A 22,017-nucleotide genomic window follows, 5' to 3' on the forward strand; every position below is an offset into this window, starting at 1 on the left:
GGACGGTGGGGAAATCATAAATATCAGGTTGGTCCCAAGCTGTGGGCCATGTGTAGTGGGACCCACCTTTGATATATGTGTTTTATACTCCCAGCCGTTCGTCCATTTGAAACAAGGACGATGGGTCCATGCAGCCTTGCCTCAGGTTGACGTCAGCAAAATACATGGGCCCCACCTTGATTTCGTGTATTTTTTTTTCACCCAGCTGTCCGTTTGTGGACGAGCAGCAGAACAACTACTGTGTTAACGCAGCAAATTCTGTGGGTCCCGTGTGAGCCGTGAGTTTTGGATCCAAGCTATTCATCTATTTTGGTAGGAGGGGTCCACCATGATATGTGTTTCATTCACACCATCCATTAGGTTTCATCTCAGTCGTCCACCTATTGTGTGGGCCGACCATGATGTATATGATTTACAGTCGCACCGTCCGTCTATGTGGACCCCACATAGATGCGTGTATCATACATCCCCACCGTCCAATCTGTTAGACAATGGGATTCCACCATTGATGTATGTACTATATATATATATATACACTGTCCATCTGGACAGTGGGGCCCACGCAGCAAAAATGTTGTTGCTTTGATGTCAGAAGCTCTCTGGGCCCACTGATGTATGAATTGTAATCCGCACCTTCCATTAGGTGGACTTCACTATGATGTATGGGTCCCATCCATGCGGTCCTGACCTTAGACGGTGGGATCCACCATGATGCATGTCTTGTATCTAAACCGTCCCCCCATTTTAAGAGATCATTTTATGGCATGAGAGAAAGAATGAGTTAGATCTATGATTCAAGCAGGTCCCACCATTGAAAATAGTAGGGATAGTGATATCCACCGTTCAAAACTTCTAAGGGTCACAGTAGTTTTCGATCAAGTTGATGCTTTTGTTTTCACTTCATCTATCACTATGTTAACTTATGAATAGGTTGGATCTCAAATACATCACAGCAGGCCACACCATGATGAGTCCGACCATTAATCAGGTGGACCACACCGCAAAGACCAGTGGAGATTGAACGCCCACCATTGAACCCTTTGGGTTACAGAAGTTTTGGACCAACATGATATTTGTTTTCCTCTTTGTCTAGGACTTTGTGACCTTGTGAACAGATTGGATGGAAAATAAGCGTTATGGTGGGGTCCACATGGATGTATGTGTTATACATCCACGTTGTTCATCTGGTGAGCCCATTTAAAAGGTACAGGCCCACCTGCTGTGTGGCTCAGCTTGATGTATGTGAGGCCCAGGTAGAGATGCCCATTGTGATGTATATTGGGCCCATAAGTGAGGCCCGATGTGATGTATATAAGGCCTATATGATGAGGCTCACCTGCTTGAATCTGAGGCCTATGGGCAAGGCCCATTATGATGTATTCGTAGCCTATGGGCAAGGCCCGTTGTGATAAGTATTAGGCCCATTTGTACGACCCATTGATGCAGCCTAGTTAATATATAAGGCCCCTTGGTGTGGCCCGTGGATGCGATCCACTTGAAGTATATGAGGCCCATATGATAAGGCTCGACTTGATGAACACGAGGATGTGTATTAGGCCCTTATCATGCGACCCATCGTGATGTGTATTAGGCACATTGATACGGTCCATTTGAGGTATACGAGGCCCATTGGTGCGGCCCGTGGGCGCGGTCCACTTGATGTATATGAGGCCCACTGGTGCGGCCCATGTGATATAACCAGCTCGATATATATGAGGTATATTGCGATGTGTGATTACTCCACGATGTATGTAATGATGATTATGGTGGGTCATGCCTTGGGAGCAATGATGGTTTAATGGCCACATTGTTGGGCAATAATAGTTTAATGTCCACATTATGACCTTCCCTTAGGCCTTGTTCGGCCGATTCCTTTTGTCGAGGCCGATTATCGAGATTGATTCCGATTGTAGAGGCCGAGTCCGATATCGAGGCCGATTCTGTTTATCGAGGCCAATTAACGAGGCCGATTTCTATTGTCGATTTCGAATGTCGATCCCAATTGTCGATTCCGATTATCGATCGATTTCGATTGACATGGCCAATTGCCGATTAGCGATCGAGGCTGATTATCATTACCGATTGTCGATTCCGATTATCGATCAATTCCGATTGACGTGACCAATTGCCAATTAGCGATCGAGGCTGATTATCGTGACCGATTGTCGATTCTGATTATCGATTGATTTCGATTGACGTGTTCGATTGCTGATTAGTGATCGAGGCTGATTATTGTGACCGATTGCCGATTCCGATTGTCATGGCTGATTGCCGATTCTAATTATCGAAACCGATTATTGATCGATTTCGATTGTTTGTGGTTGATTGCCGATTCCGATCATCGAGGCCGATTGTATAGGCCGATTGTCGAGGTCAAATATTGAGGCTAGATATTAAGGCCAATTGTCGAGGCCCAATGTGATGTATAAGTGGCCTGTATTTAAGGCCCATTGTGATGTACAGTTGGCCCATGTTTAAGGCCTAAAGTGATATATATGCGGCCTGTATTTGAGGCATGTTGTTTTGCGTATTCAGCCCATATTTAAGGCCCAATGTGATTAATATAAGGTCTATGTGATGAGGCCCATTGTGATGCATTCGAGGGCCAGGCGATAGAGCCCATTGTGATGTACTTTCGGCCATATGTACGGCCCATTGAGTTGTATATGTGGCTCAAGAGTGAGGCCCAGATGGCGAGGCTCGATGTGATGTATGAGAGGCCCTTGCAAAGCAATTCACTTGTTGTATATTAGGCCATTGTGCGAGGTCATAGGTCTACTATATGTTAGGCTCTATATGGGTCATTCCTTAGGGGCAATATTGGTTAAATGTCCACATTGTCAAGGCCGATTGTTGATGCCGGTTATTAACACCGATTATGAGTATGTGACAGCATAGCACCATGATACATGACCATACGCATCATCTGCATGTTTGTTATGAGATGTGGTTAACCATTGCATGTGTCATTGGGTAGGTTGTTATGAGACTCCCTGATAGGCGGAGGTTTTCTCACATGAGTGCACGGTATGTGCATAATCGATGCATGACTGGATTGTATGACTCTTGCATCTTGCATTGTGTGTTGTGACTACTGTACGCCCTAACGACATTAGGGCCCTAGCCTCTACAAGCACATCGTAGATGGCCAGATGGGACACCGAAAATATGTTATTAGCATCGGGCTACCATAGATGTCCCTGGGTGAAAATTCCTAAACCTCCGGGCCAGAAGACAACCCAACGTTGAGACCGAGTGGATACATGAGCGCTCGAGTGCCGAATACCAGGAGGCCGCGTCTCCCACTGTGTCGTGGTCGGTTGGGAGGGGGTGTAGCCTTACCCGCCCGAGCGTAGGGGGCAATACTAGGCTGAGTTTGACCAGCTCATGAATGGGTCCGCTATCAACATGCCGGATAGATATTGGCAGACTATTGGTCAGGCGGATAATGAGGTTTCTTACGCTCACTTGAACTATGTGGCTGGGAGAGTGGCAATGCCATTTGGAGTGTACTAAACCCCGGTGATGATCCCAGAGAAGAATCGTAGTGATATGTGGACTTATTGAGCAGGAGTTGCATACTCATTTATTCATTCACTATCCACTCGGGCTAGTGGTGCGTAACTATTTGTTACGTGTACCTTCACAATGGTCAGGATTTCGGTTGGGGCGCGTGACTAACCTGAGATCAGGAGTTTATCACATTGAGTTTGACTATCTAAATTTAGGTATGAGATTGGTTTGGATAAAAGTCCCTTGTAATAGACCTCATAGCCTGTGATACTACGTATTATCATCTCGACTTCACACTCTAGCATGGTCATTCTATTCGCACCGCATATTGCATTACATCCGCGGCATATGGCATTTTTGGTTACCTGTGTTTCTGTATTTATATGGTTTAGATACGGCATCAGATATTTGACTCTTTATGAGTCCTCATTTATATAGTTGATTTGTACCGCGTCTTTTGATATTGTTCCTCATTTGTATAGTTGATCTGTATTGCGTATTCTGATATTATTTGACTCTCAGTGTCTTCGCTTACTCTAATAACGTATGATTCATGACCTTGCGCCTACTTTGACATTGTATGATTGTGACATTGCGTTGAATACTTGGCACTTACCTTGTGCACACACTTACACTACCCTCTAAGCTTTCTATAAGCTTATGCATAATAGATGCGTGCAGGTGATATTAGATTGCAGCAGTGTTGAGCTTGGACCCTGCAGTGGTCTTCTGGAGCTTGATTTTCAATTTATGTATTTCCCTTTCAGCATTGTACTCAAAAGATTATATTAGTGGATATGTGATGATGATGTTGCCTTTGTGAATTAGGTAATCTTGTGGTTATGCTTATTACGAGTTAAATGTACAAAAAAAAATCCTCCTTATAGGATCCCAGGATCGGAATCGGGCATATGGACGCTAGGAGCCGAGAATGGGGTACTACAGAGGCTGTCGGCACCGGATTCGGCGATTGGGATTCCTGTGAATTCGGTTTCTAGGTTTGAGGCGTAACACCTTACTAATGTAAAGACCCGTTTTAACCATAGTACCACAATTCGCTAAGACTCATGAGCGAATATGGTGGTATGGGACACTATGGTCGATATTTCGACCTACGCTAGGGTGACGAGCCTCCTCGTAGTGACCAGTGAGCAACCCAAACTCGTGAGCTGGGTATGGTAGTATGGGACACCGTGTTCGAGCTGTCAGCTTACACTGGCGTACCCTGGCTACGGTCCCAGCGTGGGTTAGGGTGAACCGTCTGATCTGGACTCCCTTCGAAAATAGCGCTTCAGTTGGTAGGGCGTTGGTGGAGTGACCTCGAGTATAAACTTTTGAATTTGTCTATCGACTATTTTTCATTAGGGGTGATGCCCTATAACTTGCCTATCGTATGTGACTAACTAGGATTGACGACCCTAGATGGATCCCCGTTTGGGTTAATGATGAAAAGGGAGGTACTTTAGCTTCCCGAATCTACTGTATGAATAAGCCTAATCAATTACTTGGCTAACACGGTCATGCACTGTATTACATGTGCTTTGACGAGGAAGCGCACGTTTAGGGAGTTTGTCATGCGCGAATGGTTGATGAAGTCCCTGAGGGAGTGCAGGCGATGACATATATCATTTTAGCATACCATCCCTGCATTAATAAGAGTACTTAGGACATGATTGTTGTACTGCTTTATCATTACTGCTTGACTGAATTGATAACATGTTAACCTTTGTTTTATAGTTCCACTGAATTAACTACTCATTCTCACTTGAGATGGTGTTTTAAAACACTAACCAGACTATGTTTTAGATACAGGTACTGAGGTAGTCTATGTTATGGAGCAAGACTACGTAGATGAGGAGGAGAAATTCTCCTACATCCAGCTCTCAGGTAGGTCTATGTAGACCTCGTGCTACTTCGACGGGATCACAGGGATATACGATTTAGTCAACACTTTACATTTTGACATTTTGTATATTTTGAAACAAAATATGTATGTATTCAACCCTATTACATTATCATACTCTAGAGGCAAATAACCACTTACTTATCTCAATACATATATTTCAGTCTTCCACTTGTTAAATTACATTATCTTTAGAGTATGATATGTTGTTTTAGTATAATCTCACTCATACTTAACCCATTAATATGGGCGAAATCTAAACATCATCATCCATATTGCATAAGTGATGTGCTGGATCTCGGGAGTAGAGCTTTGCTCGACCCTCGACATCCAGGGCATTACAGGACCTCACACATTCCCAGTAGGCCACGTGTACATCATGTTGGGCTTCACACAGGGGTCTCACATACATCTCCATGGGCCTCATCCAAAGGGCCTCATACATCACATTGGGCCTCACTCATGGGCTTCATATACGTTGCATTGGGCCTCACTCATGGGCCTAACAATGGGCCTCATATACATCAAGATGGGCCGCAACAATGAGCCTCATACATTCCTAAAAATGAATCATATCGAAAGATCATCTGGACCATACTACAACTAGCAGTGGAGGTAATGATTTTCACCGTTTAAAATTCCCAGGGCCCACTATAACGTTTATTTTCTAATCTGTTCATAAGGTCACAAAGACTTGAATTAAGAGGAAAACAGATTTCATATTGATCTAAAGCTTCTGGAAACCCAAACGGGTTTCAATGGTAGGCGTTCAATCCTCCACTGTTTTTACAGTGTGGTCCATCTGATAGATAGATCTGCCTTATTTTGGAGGAACTTGATGACGTCACTACAACAGCTAAATAGCTGGTGTGACCCAGCAGATGGACGGTTTGGATGTAATACATATAACTATGGGTCCACTTGGGTGTGGGTCACTGGGAGGTGGGCCAACCCCATACACCCCCTCCTCAAACCAGCTGGGCTGAGCAGATGTAATAGATACATCATAGCGGGCTTAACTATCCGCTGGGTAGTCTATCTGGCCGTTGGATCTGTCCACTGCTTCCTGCGGTGTGGATCACTTGAGATTTGGATCCATCTCATTTCCAGGCCCATGGCTGCTGGATGTTGGATTGGATGGACGGTGTAGATAAATCACATACCCCATGCGTGGGACCCACAGAACTTGCTGACATCTACAACAGCTACCAGCTGCGTGGGTCCCACAGAACCTGCTGACGTCTATAACAACTGTATAGCTGGTGTCAGCGTACACCAACCAATCCTCTTCCTTTATCAAGGTAGGCCCCACATGTGGGGTGGGTCCCCACCATCCCAAACAATAGACGGTGTGGGTGAACAGCGCATACATCATGGTGGGTCCCGTCCAGTTGGACGAACAGTGTGGATGAAATCCACACATCAGGTGGGTCCCACGTGGAGCTCACCATATAATATTGTATATTATATTTTATTTATTTATTAATTATTATTATTATTATTATTTTGTTATATCATGCCCAGTGTCTAGGCCCTACTGGACGGTCTGAACAACAGACGTCTAGCAGGCTCTGGCCCATCTGGTCTGGACAGTCGTGGATGCACCACGGCATACATCAGATCAAGGTGGGGTCCATGTAGTGTGGCCCACCAGATCATTTAGATCAGGGTGATATTTGTGTTTTCCCATCATCCAGGCCGTCCAACTGGACCGCTAGTCCAGCAGGGTGGATAACAGGGCCATCCCACCTACTGGATGGTCTGGATCGCCCTTAGGTGGGCCAACAAATCAGGAGAGAGAGAGAGAGAGAGAAATGTGCGATGGAGGGACCCCGGCACTATGGGGCCTCCCTTCCATAAATTACAACATACATCAAGTGGGTCCCATTACATGTGGGCCCACCAATCAAAATCAACGATGGAGATCCCTTCTCCACCAAAATGCAAGGTCTAGATGACCTTTTCATACTAGGAAAATAAACATCATGATGGGGTCCATGGAGAATGGCCCCATCATGGGATGATCATATGAATCACGGTAGGCCATCGGCCACACGTAGGGTCCAAAGTGAGATCCATACCATCAATCAGTAGGCCTCACTTAGCTCATCATCAAAACATAAAATGTAAACCTATAAAACACCCACCGTTGGATCTTCTTAGTCCGATGGAATGCCAAACTCCTTGGTTCTCTCTTTGATGGAAGATGATGAGGATTGAAGGGCTAAGATGAGGGATCTTGGGGTAGGAAGTGGGCCGCACACAAAGCTCTCTCTCCTTGGGAATGCTTGGATGTCCACCCTCTCTTGGTGCTTGGAAAAATGAGTAGAGAGAGAGAGAGATGGTGGTTGTAAGAGAGAGGTAATGGGTGGGTGATGGATGTACTTGACTTGAGAGTTGACTTAGGTGGGTTGCTTGTCTTGGGGAGAAAGAAAGCATGGGCTAGGGATGGGATGTGTACTTGACTTGACTTGATTGATTGATGGGATGGGTTGTAGAGATTCTCTCGGGATTGCAAATGCGCGATGTTTTTTCGAGATAAACGCCGACCCACATCTCCTGGACTGGGTATTGCATTGGTGCGCAAGACGCGGCATTGAAACCGCGGCGACGACGCGGTCACAATGGTACAAGTTTCGGGTCGAGTCAACTCAGATTTACGGGGTACGACTTAGGGTCGCACACAAATACCGATTACAGGTCGCGGGTTGTAAGAATTCGATGAGGAGGATCGCGGGAGTCCACGAAATGGTACGGAGTAGGATACGGGCCTTACAGTCGGGACTCTAGGATGAGCAGGGAGAGAGGGTCGGGCGTAGGTCTAAGACGAGAAGGGGCTAGGGAGAGAGGGAGTAGGGAGAGGGTCAGAAGGTCGGGCGTATTTTGAAAAGGGGGGAAAGGGTTTAGGATTTAGGGTGTATACACACACACACACACACACACACACACACACACACACACACACCGAATCGAGCTGGGGTTAGCTCGAACTCGGCTCGAACTCATTTTCGAGCTGTAAAAAATGGTTCAACTCGGATCTAACTCAGTCTCGTGTCAAGTTGATTCGAGCTTTTTCGGGCTGAGTCGAGCGTGCTAACCGAGCTAGCTCGGTTCGTGTACACCCCTAGTTATGATGGCAATGTAGAATGTTGCTTTCACCCATTATTTGCTCATGACCGTTAGATGCCCTTGGGTTGATCTTCCTAATGATGTTGATATCCGCATTATAACAACTATTGTGGAGTTCCAAAGCCAATGCATGGATCTGATAAGCATGCTCCTGACACTTGAAGTATTTTTTTAACATGATTTGATCAGTTAGAGGACATATGTCATCATGGATTTACTTTGATAAGTGGTAAATAAATAATTTCATCTCTTATCGGAGGTAAAATGGACGTTATACGTACCCTAGGCCAGTGATAATATTGTAGCCTAAATTCAAGTTTTCGTTTATTCACCTCTCATATATTTTCCTAAATAGTAGTAAAGGAAAACCAATGTGCAAGCGGCAATATTTTTTTCAAGTAAATTAATTATTTTACTTCCTATAAAAGGTGAATTAGTTATTTTACCACTTGCCAAAAGAAATCCGTGATGACACGTGTCCTTCAACCAATCAGATCACTCTACATGGCTTGTTTGCTCTCCAAATTATCAATAATTACCAAAAGCTAGGCCAACTTCTATAAATAGGCCCACCCCTCTCATTTCAAGGGACTTTATTCTAAGAAAAGAAGAACAAGTAATGAAAGGAATGAGAATAAAAAGCGAAGAATTGAGTAAGAGCGAGAGTAGAGTAAAAGTGTATCTTATCCATCCAAACCTTCTAACCTAATCTATACTAGCATCCAAGCCATTTCCTTGATCCAAGATCGATAGAGTATGGTTGGAATTCGAGATCTATGATCATATTCTCTTAGAAGAAGCATTATAAATCTCATTTCCTCCTCCCACATCTCCACGTCCATAGGTGGCGATCCAACTATCCATTTATTTTTCTCTCTATATATTTGCATATCTTCCCCCTTATATACCACCTACTTATAGTATGAGCAACTTTTAATTGTATGCTCTACATCTTACCAAGCTTTCAAATCTTGAAAGGACTTTTACTATACTGGCGTAAATAAAATAAAATGAAAAAACTCACAATCAGTCATAAAGAGAGACTCCGAGAAGGTATATCTTGAAAGAACCGTGTGATATTGGATAAAGAACAAATCTAGTGTATGAGCATAAATTTAGATTACAACTAAATACTATGAGAATTATCATTACTTATTATTGTTTTATTAGTGTGAGACCCTTTGCTTTCTTGATTTCTTTGTTATTTATAAATTTCTGTTGCAGCTTATTCTTCCATATGCTTCTTCCATTACTCCAATGGTTATAGTAGTTGAAAAGTTTTTTTGTAGATTTTTCTCTTGTTTAGATCTCTTTTTTTTTTTCTTTTTTCTTTTTTGTTATGTTTTTCTTTTGTAACTGTTCTTCTTCTATCAGTCAAGTTTGATGTTTCTCAATTTTCTTCTATATTTTAAATTATTCAACTGTCTTTTGTATTTTGAACTATTTGATTGCGCTTCTTTCTTCACTTCCTAAATTGTTGGATAATTCGCTACATTACTTCGTTGACCATTCATTAATAACCTGTAAAATTGAATTTATGTTGGCTATAGTCAGCAAAAAAATTGCTCTAAGTATCTTGAATCTTGAAGATTGTTTTATCTACTTCCTATTTCTCATAAGATGCCACATGTCACCCTCCCATTAGTTTTTGTCGAAACGGTAAAAAATAAGTTGCAACACAATCCCAACTGTTTCATATGGTGTGGACCACTTGAGCTTTCGATTTCCTTTGTTTTTGGTTCATGCCCTAGAATGAGTTGAAAACAGTTGGATCGCATGGATAAAATACATGTGTTGCCGTCACAACTTGGGCAGTCAAGCACAAGGGAGTGGATTATGTGCTACCTGGGTAATACTTTAGTAGCTATTACCCTTACGCTAAGGGCCCACTTGGGAGCTTGGATTCGGAACCCTTGGATTTGAAATCCTCTTGCCATGTTTGGCACATTAGATTGAGAATCAATTTTAATCCAAAAGTTGTTATTCATAGTATATTTATCAGGGTTTGAATTTAATTACTAAATGAACTTTAATACATTTAATTAATAAATATATGTAATTTTTGACACAATAGTTGTAATAAGCCTGCTGAAATATATACTTTTCCCGAAAACGATGAAATTCCAAGTCTCGGATGGGTCACAAGCACAAGATCGTGCCTGAGTGACTAACCAATGATTTACATGGACAATGTTTGGACAGCACAAATCATCCTATTAAAGTAATTATGGTGATGCAATTGATAATCTAATTATTTTAAGATATCATTACTGGGGGTCATGTGTCCAATGGACTTGTAGCCTAATAACACACATGTTACACATGCAACTCTTGAAAGGATTCTAGATGTAATCAAACCCCTGATTGAGGGGATTTGAAACCCCTGATTGAAGGGATTTGAAACCTGCCAAACAACCCAGTCCCCTCGAATTCCCCAAATCCCCGGTGCCAAGTATTGCCCCTGCAGTGTGGGCCCACTTCTATGTCTTTTTTATAAATCAAAGCGGTCTATCCTTTTTTCGAGCACATCCTAGAATGGATCGTAAAAACAGATGGACGGCAGGGATCCGCATCCTCCCAACCTTTAATCAGTCAAAAATTCTACTTCTCTGTGCTCACAGAGCGGAATTGTCTACAATGCCTCACCATGATCCGAGGGATCCCAGATATCGTATAAGATATCTTATATGTAAATCAAATCCGTCCATCAGGTGAGAACCACTGTTTTAACCGTACATATAAAACTTCTTCCTAAAACTCTAATTTCATGCGGTGTGACCCACCTGTGTTTTTAATCAGACTCGTTCCTATATCTTCCCTTCATCCTGATGATTTACATCTGATTAACGGGTTTGAAAAAAGATAAAAACTGCTGCAGCCCAACTCACAAACCAACGGTTGACATCCCATACCAATTTATCACTTCGTTGTTGATCACATGAGTCTTATTTCTAAATGATTTCTTTCCAAAACATTTATATTTGAGTGTAAAACATGATGGACGGAGACGATTGTACATGAAAGACAAGGTGGGACCCACAGATGTTGGGAATTTTACGCCCTAGTAAAACAGGTGCTTTACACTGTACCTGCAGCTTTAGCATCTTCACTGCTGACGTACATGCATCATTATTGCTGGCGTCTAAAGCACTTAAGAGAAATAATATGATGCCCCGGCAGATTATGATAGATGGCACACTCAGATCCATACCTCGGTTGGCTAACATGGAGTGTGTGTACTGACTTGGGTGTGTACTAACAAGCTAACCCAAAATTTTAAAAAAAAAAAAAAAAAAAAAAAACCTCCGTACCATCTCAACCATGAAAACCATTAGCAAGGCTACCAGACATGCATCCACACGCATATATACACGAGTAATAGATAGAGAGAAGTTGCTGCGACTGACTGTGATGTCAGAATGGACGCAACAGATATCAATGGCTCGGATCAACATGGCCCACGTTAGCTTTTTGACCAAGTTAAAAGCTTCCGCTCGTATCGCCACCTTTGACGATGACTGACATAGAAAGCTACTTAGATTGTCATAAATGCATAAATCTAATGGCTCTGGTACATATAAAACCAAAAGAAATGTCTTCCTAGTGATGCGGCTCCGGCCCGTGTGTGTATATATATATATATATATATATATATATATATATATGTGGGAAAAAGGTTCTATGCGCTCGGGCTGACAAGACCGTCGCATGAGGTTGAGCTGTGTGGGCTCCACCGCGATGTGTTTCGAACATCTAGCCCATCAGTCATACGTGCCATTCCATCGTGGATCTAGATCTCAGCATGAGGTTGAGCTGTGTGGGCTCCACCGTGATGCGTTTTAAACATCTAGCCCATTAGTCAGATGCGCCTTTCCATCGTGGAACTAGATCTCAAAAATCAAGTCAATCCGTGACTTGTGTGGGCCACACCACATACAGAAGTGGAGAGGGGCCGTGCACCATTAAAATATTCATAATCATATTTTGGACCCATCGAGATGTGGTTTGAAAATCCAACCCATCCATTATGTGTGTCCCACTTGGATGAGGGTTCAGACCAAGTTTCAGCAGCATTCAAAACTCAGGTGGGTCCCACAAAGTGCTTTTATATGTTTTAACGGTGTCTTCACATGATTTTAAATGGTATGGCCTACCTGAGTTTCATATATGACTGATTTTTTGGATATCTCATAATTTAGAGGGTACCCATCAAATGCACGGTGTTGATGGTCGACACGCATCACGGTGGGGTCCACACAGCTCAACCTCACGGGAGCTAATAGTGAGGTAGAGCGCATAGTACCTTTTCCCACGTATATATATATATCAAAGATATACGACATACTGCGAGAGGACGTGGATCCGAACCACACCATAGGAAATAGTGGTGATTGAATATTCACCCTTAAAAACTTCTTGGGGCCATCAGATTGTTTATTTGCCCTCCAACCTGTTGATAAGGTCACAAAGAGCTAGGTGGAAGGACCACACAAATATCATATTGATCCATAACTTTTGTGGCCCACAGTAAATTTTTAATGGTCATTCAAAACTGTTTCCTGTGGCATGGTGCGGATGAAAGTTTTGGAATTATAATCTAAAATGATCTCCCATAACGGATGAATGGCATGGATGAAAGAAGCATACATCAAGGTGCCCCATGTTCAAGGATCCACGGAAGCTTATCCCACCATCATTCGTGAGACCGTACAGTGACAACTAGTCAACTACGACGTACCTAAGATGGACGAGGATTGCGTGCTACCCCGCCTGTCTCTGGGCACAAACAAGCAATTCCGTGGGCAGGCCGACCCTGATGTATCTGTATATCCACGCCGTCCATCCCTTACCTAGAAGGCATGTACACAAAAATAAGCCAGGTCCAGCGCTCCGGTAGATCACGCCAAATAATAAGCTTGGCTGCATTAAATGCACAAAATATTAAATTTAACTGATAACGGATGAACAAAATAGATAAACAGATAGTCCACGTCACCACTCACTAAAAAAATAAAAAAATAAAAAACAGCTTCGGACGCCAAAACATTAGGGTAACAGGAATTCTCTGTTGACCTGATAACCAAGGATCCCAACTCAATAGAGACATGCAGACACTTAGAAACGACCGTCCATGGGGACGCAATCCACGTACAACTGATCTTGCGGGACGCGGATTGCGTCCCACCGGCAGTCTCCAGCTGGAAAGCAGATCTTTGAGTGACCATGGTGATGTATGGATCTTATCCGCACCGTCCCTTTATTTTTTTCGTATCATTTTAGAGAATAAAACAAAAAATAAGGGATATGGAGGGCTCAAATGGACCACACCACAGGAAGCAACAGTGATAATTGAAATTTTCTAAGTCTCATTGTGATTTTTATTTTCCATCCAACGTATTCATAAATTCACAAATATCAGCACCATCCAAAACTTCTGTCCCCCGGGATGTTTTCAATGGTCAGAGTTTAATAGCCACTGTGTGGTCCACTTGAGCCTTAGATCTAACTCATTTTTAAGTTTATAACCTAAAACGATATGAAAAAAAAATGGCTCAACGGTGTAGATAATACCCATGCATCACGGTGGCTAGTCAGAGCTCCTGCCCGTTCTCAAATGGAGACTAGGACGCAATCGGCGTTCAACATACCGAACGAGGATTGTGTGGTGTGTACCTCACCACGCGTAAATTCTGTGGGCCATCCGTGATGTATGTGTCATTATCCAGGCGGTCCATCCGTGAAACAGCGGGGATAATGACATCGACTGTTGAAACCTTCTTAAGACCCATAGTGATGTTTATTTCTCATCCAACTGTTTACGAGGACAGTACGTGGACTTTCCATATGCTTCAATTTTGGAATCAGGTTCTAAAACGAACTAGAGAAAAAGAATGGACGGCGTGGATCAAACGCATACATCACCGTGGGCCGAAGAGTTTACTCACCACACTGTAACGCGGTGAGTTACTCAATCCCCGTCTATCTAACCATGGCCATCTAAGAGGACGGTCCGAATCCTCTTTTTCCCATGAAGAATAGGGTGGAAAGTGGTTACTCCATCACATCATTTCCTGTTTTTATTCTTATCTCTTCCAAAAGACTTTTCCAAAGTGAGAATTTCACTACAGTCATGAAACACTCTTGATTGCATATTTTAATTATCCGTTTTTATAAAGGTCATGATGGCTGTCGATATTCAAATCTAAAGAGTGAATTTTTCGATGGGTGGATATGATCTGAGTTAGGACCAAAACTCATAGTTGTTCCCTGGGATGTAGACCACCTGAGTGGTGGGTCTGGCTGATTTTTTTTTTCCACCTAGACCTAGGCTTGAGGATAGAACTAATACACGGAGTGGATTTCACAGATACAACTGGTGGACCCAAAAGAGCTTAGTCTAAAATATATGTGCACTACATTAAAAGTAGTGGTGTCACGCCCCAAAATTCGGAACCCGAGTTGGTTAAGCCCGAACCCGAATTTGAGGACTGTGAGTCGACTTTAAATAAAATATGCGACACAAATCACATTATTTCCATGCATTTTCAAGGCAATCGGAGTAAATAAAAGGATACTAATCATTGTTATTAAATATTATCCACTAATCAATCCTTGAATCTTTAGTTACATTGACATTCAAAAATAAAAAATAACAACATACATTGGATTTTAAGAAATTTTCAAATAAACAAAAAGAAAAGTCTTTAATCTTGTCCAATTGCCTCTTTATACACATACCCTAAAAAACAATCTATAAGGGAGTGAGCGCGACGGCTCGTAGGGTCACATTATTCCCAAAATTGAAAATTCTACTTTAACACTAATACAACTCAATGAAATAAATAAGATTAATTACGAGTATTGAATCGACATTTTACATAACAATAATAACAAGTCATTTAAAATCCTTTTTGGTTCAATTCAAGGTAGAGCACCCGTGTGTGTTGATCCTTTTAGAGAATGACCCTTGGAAGAGCACCGGTGTTGATCCTTTTAGGGAATGACCCTCGGCAAAGCACTTGGTGAATAAACTTTTAGGGTAAATACTCAGGGCAGAGCACCCATGCCGATCCTTTCGGGAATGACCCTGGGCAGAGCACCTGTACCGTGCTGATCCTTTTGGAAATGACCCTGGATAGAGCACCCGTATCAAAATAATATAATAGTCCTTTCAGGGCAAAACACCCATAATATAATTAAAAGCATTTAAGAAAAATCAAATGAATTTATTCCACATATTAGAAATTAAATAAATGCATTCTACATAATGTAAAACCAAAATTAAATATCTTAAATAAACAATACGAAATAAATAATTAATGAAATGAAAGTATATAATAATGTAGTCTTTTCAATCAAGAAAATCACCAACCTGATTTAGTGTGACATATCCCATGTATGGCTGGATTAGGCGAGAAGATCTAAGATCGATACAAATGCGGTCCATTCGGCCCAGATGACTTCTAATTAGAATTTGAAATAGTGCTTCATGTAAATCATATGGTGACTGCTTGACAAAGGAGATGCTGCGGTCTTCAATGGCGGATTCTTGTATAAGATAGATCTCAACATGCCCTATGTTCTAGATGGCTCAGATGAGTCCCACGGAGCTGAAGAAAGGTAGATTTTGAAGCTTCAATGAACTTGGTTAGTAGGTATTGTAGTTTGAAGCTTGTAGATGTCGCACATCTCTCGTCAAGTGTGAAAAAGAGTTGGCATTATTTTCGATTGAAGTCTGATGCTGGAGCTAATGGTGGGTTGATGGCCAAAGATGGGTTCAGGTTTGCAGTTGTATTACGGAGAAGAAGGAGAGGAGAGAGAAAATTGGGAGGTGGGATTGGTTTTAGGTGACGTGCACGTCACTTTTGTTTTGTTTTTTTTTTAAATTATTATTATATTTTGTTTTTAAAAAAAACACGGTGGGCCTCACTCATGATGTTTATGAAAAATCCACTCCGTCCATTTATTTTTCTAGATCAAGTTAAGGCATTAGCCCAAAAATGAGGCTGATCCAAGGTTCAAGTGGGCTATACCAAAGGATATAGTAGAACCTACCGTTAAAAAAAAATGGGGTGTTACAAGTGGTGAACCATGACGCTATTCTCACCCCACTATAAAGCTATAACGCGGAAGTATCTAGAAAAAGGCTCAATCCAGAGAGAGAGAGAGAGAGAGAGAGAGAGAGAGAGAGAGAGAGAGAGAGTTGTGCATTCTCTATCGAAGGAAGGAGAGAGAGTTGTGCATTCTCTATCGAAGGAAGAAAATGAATTTCTTGGATATTCTCCTGCAGAAGCTAAATGCATTGCTTGTTTTGCTAGAGAACTTTGGTGGGTGTTTCGTGGAGAAGTTCAATGAGGCGTTTCCACCGGAGAACAGGTTCAAGTACATGAGCCACTGGCTCAAGGTGGGTGCACCCTTCGCCCTAGCCATGGCTCTTCTCATCGCGTGCTTCTGTTGTTTCCGTAGCCTCTGTTGTCGCTGTTTTTGCGGTAGCCAGTGTTGCCGTAGCCTCTGTTGTCGCTGGCGTTGCGGGAGCCTCTGTTGCGGCTGGCGTTGCCGTAGCCTCTGTTGTTGCGGTTGCTGCCGTAGATGGTTTAGGATGATGAAGGCACCAGGTAGAGATCATATGATGCCTAGACGTGTCTTTGAAAGTAGTCCAAAATCCTACTTCAGAGGTTTGCGTGGGAAAGGTATATTACTAGAATAGTAGGTGGGCCATGGTCTATGGTCCATGGCCTCAAGTGTTTCATTTTGGTATGTTTTAGTGGTCTGTTTAATGGTTTTTGTTTAATGGTTTTGTTTGATCATTACATACGTTTCTTTTGTAGAATGAAGATTGTTTTAATAGTCTGTTTAATGGTTTTTGTTTAATGGTTTTGTTTGATCATTACATACGTTTCTTTTGTAGAATGAAGATTATATAGTTCATCATCATTTTTTAAAATGATATTGACACATGTGGCACTCATGTAAGGCTATCCAGACCATCCAAATTGCGAGGTATGCTTTGGATGGGGTTTATATTTAAGACCAGATTGAGTAAGCAATCTTAGCCATCCAATTGATTGTTATTAAATGGATGGTTAAAAAGTGAAATTGTGATGGATCCGAATCCCATGGTCAAAATCAGATGGTTAGTATAATATCCTCTGTGTAGTTTTTGGGTAATTTTCCATCCACAATTCTGTTGTTAATTTGAACCGTCCTGATTGAAGGATCACCACCATCTTTAAATGGTGGTGTGAAATATCATAGGATTCTGGCTCTTTTCTTTTAAGTTGCGTGATGTGATGATGATTGGATGTGTGATGGATGATCCAGACCATTGATCTGCTTGGTCTTGCTGTGGATGGGGAAACTCATTAAGTAGGCCACACAAATGTTTTAAAACTCAATGACTGGAATTAAAACTCGGTTGAGTCAACTGTACTCGGCAAGATTTGACTCAACAAGATTCGTCTCGTCGATTCGCTAGCTGATTGGAGTGGACGTTACACCAATGAGTTAGATAGCTATTTAATATTAACAAAAGAAAAGAAAATAAAAACAAATTTGAAGGATGAGATTTGAAAACCTGTCCAAATTGTGTGCAATTATCACCTTACAATGCACTAGTTATTTATATTGATATTATTTGAAACACTAGTTATTAATTTGTACGGTTTAGATTTTGGTTTTGGTACTTATTTGCCACGTGTACCCCCGTGATACTACGCTAGTAGTGATGTAGAGCGGGTCGTGGACAGTTTCATGGCCAAGATGGATCAGAAAAGGCCCGGTTGATGATAGAAGTGATCTGGACCGTCGGACCTTAGATCGGGCGTATCTCGCAATCTGGAATAAGTTTTCTGACGTAAAATATATGATTTCGGGGTAGAACGAGCAACTTTAGCCAACCAATCCTACTACAGTAGGTTGTGCAACCTGGAATTATGAAAATCCCCTGGATCGACAGTCATTTCCCTGTTTTAATTTCATTTTTACTATAAATAGTAAGTTTTAGTTTGATTATAACTCTTCATCCGTCGAGCTTTAAGAGTTGCGCCCAACGTGAAAAGAGCTTAGAATAATTAGGAGAATGGTTTGGTGAAGCCGAATAGGACACTTACTATTTTTGGTCGAAAACCTTTCGCACTAGTAGACATCACGACCGTCTATAAATAGTAAGTTTACTATTTATAGTTAGTCGCGCCCGAATTCTAAGAGTTTTAGTTGTAGTTTGACTCTGATTTCTTTCCCATTGCTTGGTACCCCTATTTAAAGGGTTGTGAACTCGTTTTTATTCATTCATTAATCAATTTCGAATTTATTAGAATTTATTCATATTTTCTGTTTTCTTTCCTCGTGGATTCGAGAAGTCTCTATGGGGAGTCCAGAGAAGTTCCGTGGACTCGGAATAATTATCCTCTTGAGGAAGATGGTGCTGGACCTCATGTCCTTCCCTGTGTCAAGTAGCATATGCGGTCAGATTGAAGTGTCCTTTCTTTCTTATTCATGAAGGCAATGACATTTCGACGTTTTTGATGCGGATTGCCTATGACTAGGTACATGAATTTACTATAGTCGGTATGTTTTGTAGGTTACACAAAGATACCTGTGATAAATCCAATCCGTCCATCCATTTCACAAGTCCACCCTTAGAGCCTGTTTGGCCGGGCAAATTGGATGGGATTGGATGGTATTAGAGTGGATTGCACGGATTTCAAGGTAATGATAGCTACGTCAGTGGATTGGTGCAAGATCTATGGGATTGCTATATCGGGTCTGTTTGGCACGCCCGACCAATCCCGGGATTAAACCTTCCAATCCCTTTCAATCCCTCGAACCAAACACGGCCTAGGCAATTTTGAAGGGATTAGGGTGGATTGGATGGGATTTAAAGGTAATGATAGTAATGCCAGTGGATCGTCTTATAAGATCTATGGGATTGCTATATCCCGGGATTAAGATCCCATGTTTGTTTGGCACGCTTGGCCAATCCTGAGATCTATCTTCCAATCCCTTCCAATCTCATCCAATCTGCCCGGCCAAACAGGCCCTAAGGAAGATTCAAAAATAAGGAATGGAATAGAAACATCCAGAGTTGAAACCTTCCCGTAGCCGACCATGATATTTATATTTATCTTCATACAAAACTTTTGTGGCCCCCACTAAATTTTCAATGGCGGTCGTCGTTTAATCACCCTGTTTTGTGTGGTGTAGCCCATAGGAGATTTGAATCTGCCTGATTTTTAAACTGATGGACCGAGTCTGTTTGTCTAGGGCAACTCTATGGGCCCACACAGCTTCCGACTACATGAACTTCCTGTGCCATCCACATCCATGACCCATGACAACCACGCATGCATACATAAGTCATGACTAGGGGTGTACATTGAGTCGAACCGAGTCGGGTTGGCCTCAGCTCGACTCGACTCAGCTACTAGCTGACCTCAGCTCGAACTCGGCTCGGCTCGGTTCTCGAGCCTGATTGGCCAGCTTGGCTTGGTTTGGTTAGTAGCTCGGGCCAATTGGAGTTGAGTTCCCCTGCGCAGCATTTTCACAAACACCTGGTGTGCACCTTCAAAATCTCAATGTATTTAAGACAACTACAATGATTTTACAAGTATTTTATCAAACACCTTCTAAGCAACATAAAAATAAAGAAAAAAAGGGTATTGGTTTCATATACATACCTTCCTACCCGCCAGCCATACTTTGTTGGCTCATTTCATCAAATACTTAGTAAGCAACATCAATATCAAAGTAACCGAGTCAGATCTATCCGAGTTTGATTCGAGCTGGGTTCGATCCAAGTTGAGTCGAGCTGGGGCAGCACGAACTTATTTTCTATCTCAAAAAATCAGCTCGGCTAGGCTCGAACTTAACTTCAAACCGAGTCGATTCGAGCTTTTCTTAGTCGAGTTGAGTGAGCTAACCGAGCGGTTCGTGTACACCTATGGTCATGACATGCTTGGGTCTTCGTCTGTACACCAACATTCCAATTTTACTTCGTGGGGCCATTGATCCGGTGATCCAAGCCATTGATACGATGTACCCTACAGCAGATGGTCAGTGCATCAAAATCTTAACCCTTCAAATAAGTCTCTGAGAAAACAAATCAAAGAATCACATTCAACAAGGAAAAAAGGAGGCTAAATAGGGTGGCCAACCATGATCAGGCCCATCATCTAAAAAAGGGCAGATCCAAAACACATGTGGGCTCTGAGTGAAATTTGCATTTCCCATCATCGTCTTGCAAAACTGATGAACAGAGTAGATTTGTCACAGACATCCCTCTAGACCCGCACAGCTTCCGACTAAAGGAACTTGCAATCCGGGCCCTTCATACGTATACGCGGAATAGCTGTGCGGCAATCCAGACCGTCCAAAACCTGGCCCAACTGTGGATGGAGCAATAACCAATAATTGACTGAAGAGCATAATATTAACCGTCTGATCTTTTCCTTCACTACTTTACTTTTCATCATCCGGCCATTTTACAGCCATTAATTGAACGGTTAGGATTATTGCCTGATCAGTGTGATTTTGCATAATGGGGCCCAAAATTTGGTTGATCTACATCTGTGCCACATGTGTGATAGATGAGCTACCACCGTTTTTTAAATGCCCATCCACAAGGAGGCACACGCGCCAACACTGAATGCAAAATCCACATGCTTGGCACACGTGCCAACACAGCACCGGCTGAAGTTTTTTGAGATAGCAACAAGCCATCTATTGAATGTTACTCTCTTTGTCTTGAAGATAAATTTACCCTCACAATTGACGCTCCGGATTGAGGCATCTCTATAGTATAATAATTCTCTACAAGATGAATGGTTTGGATTACCTGCACACTCCCCTTCAACAAAGATTTGCAAATTTGGATATAAACTCACAAGAGAAATTGTAGAGAAAACAATATATATCTTTTAATAGAACTTTATTTAAACTTTTAAATTTTGATTTCGAAATTCAAATTAAAATCACCTGGACCTTTTAGAAATTATTAACCAGAGTGATATGACTTTTGAGTTAGGGTAAGCTCAATTCTAATAAAAAAATCACAAGAAATTTTAAGAATTCTTGTTATACATTGGTTCCAACCTTTGATTCTCTTAGCTTCTTAGATATTTAATCAATGAATGTACTTTTAACACTATTTCCACTTTCAGAGGACACTATATTTTTTCATTCCATCTTAAGTTTTCATATATAAATATAACTAATGTATTTCCTTTGTAAGATATTTTTGAAATAATAGCCACCAACGGCTAGTCCTGGAGTAGCCAAGTGGACTTAACCAGTCTTACTTCTAAAGAGTCAACCTGAAATAAACTGTCCAATTCTATTTATTTTGATGCTTATTAATGTCGTGAAATATGTTAGAAATATTGGGAAAAAAAAAACAATTAAAGTAAAATTATTTCTTTTTTCTTCACCATGCTAAGTCATGTAAAAATTATATTGTCTTTAAAGTGTGATTCGAC

Source organism: Magnolia sinica, chromosome 11 (assembly GCF_029962835.1).
Source record: "Magnolia sinica isolate HGM2019 chromosome 11, MsV1, whole genome shotgun sequence".
NCBI classification, from domain to species: domain Eukaryota; kingdom Viridiplantae; phylum Streptophyta; class Magnoliopsida; order Magnoliales; family Magnoliaceae; genus Magnolia; species Magnolia sinica.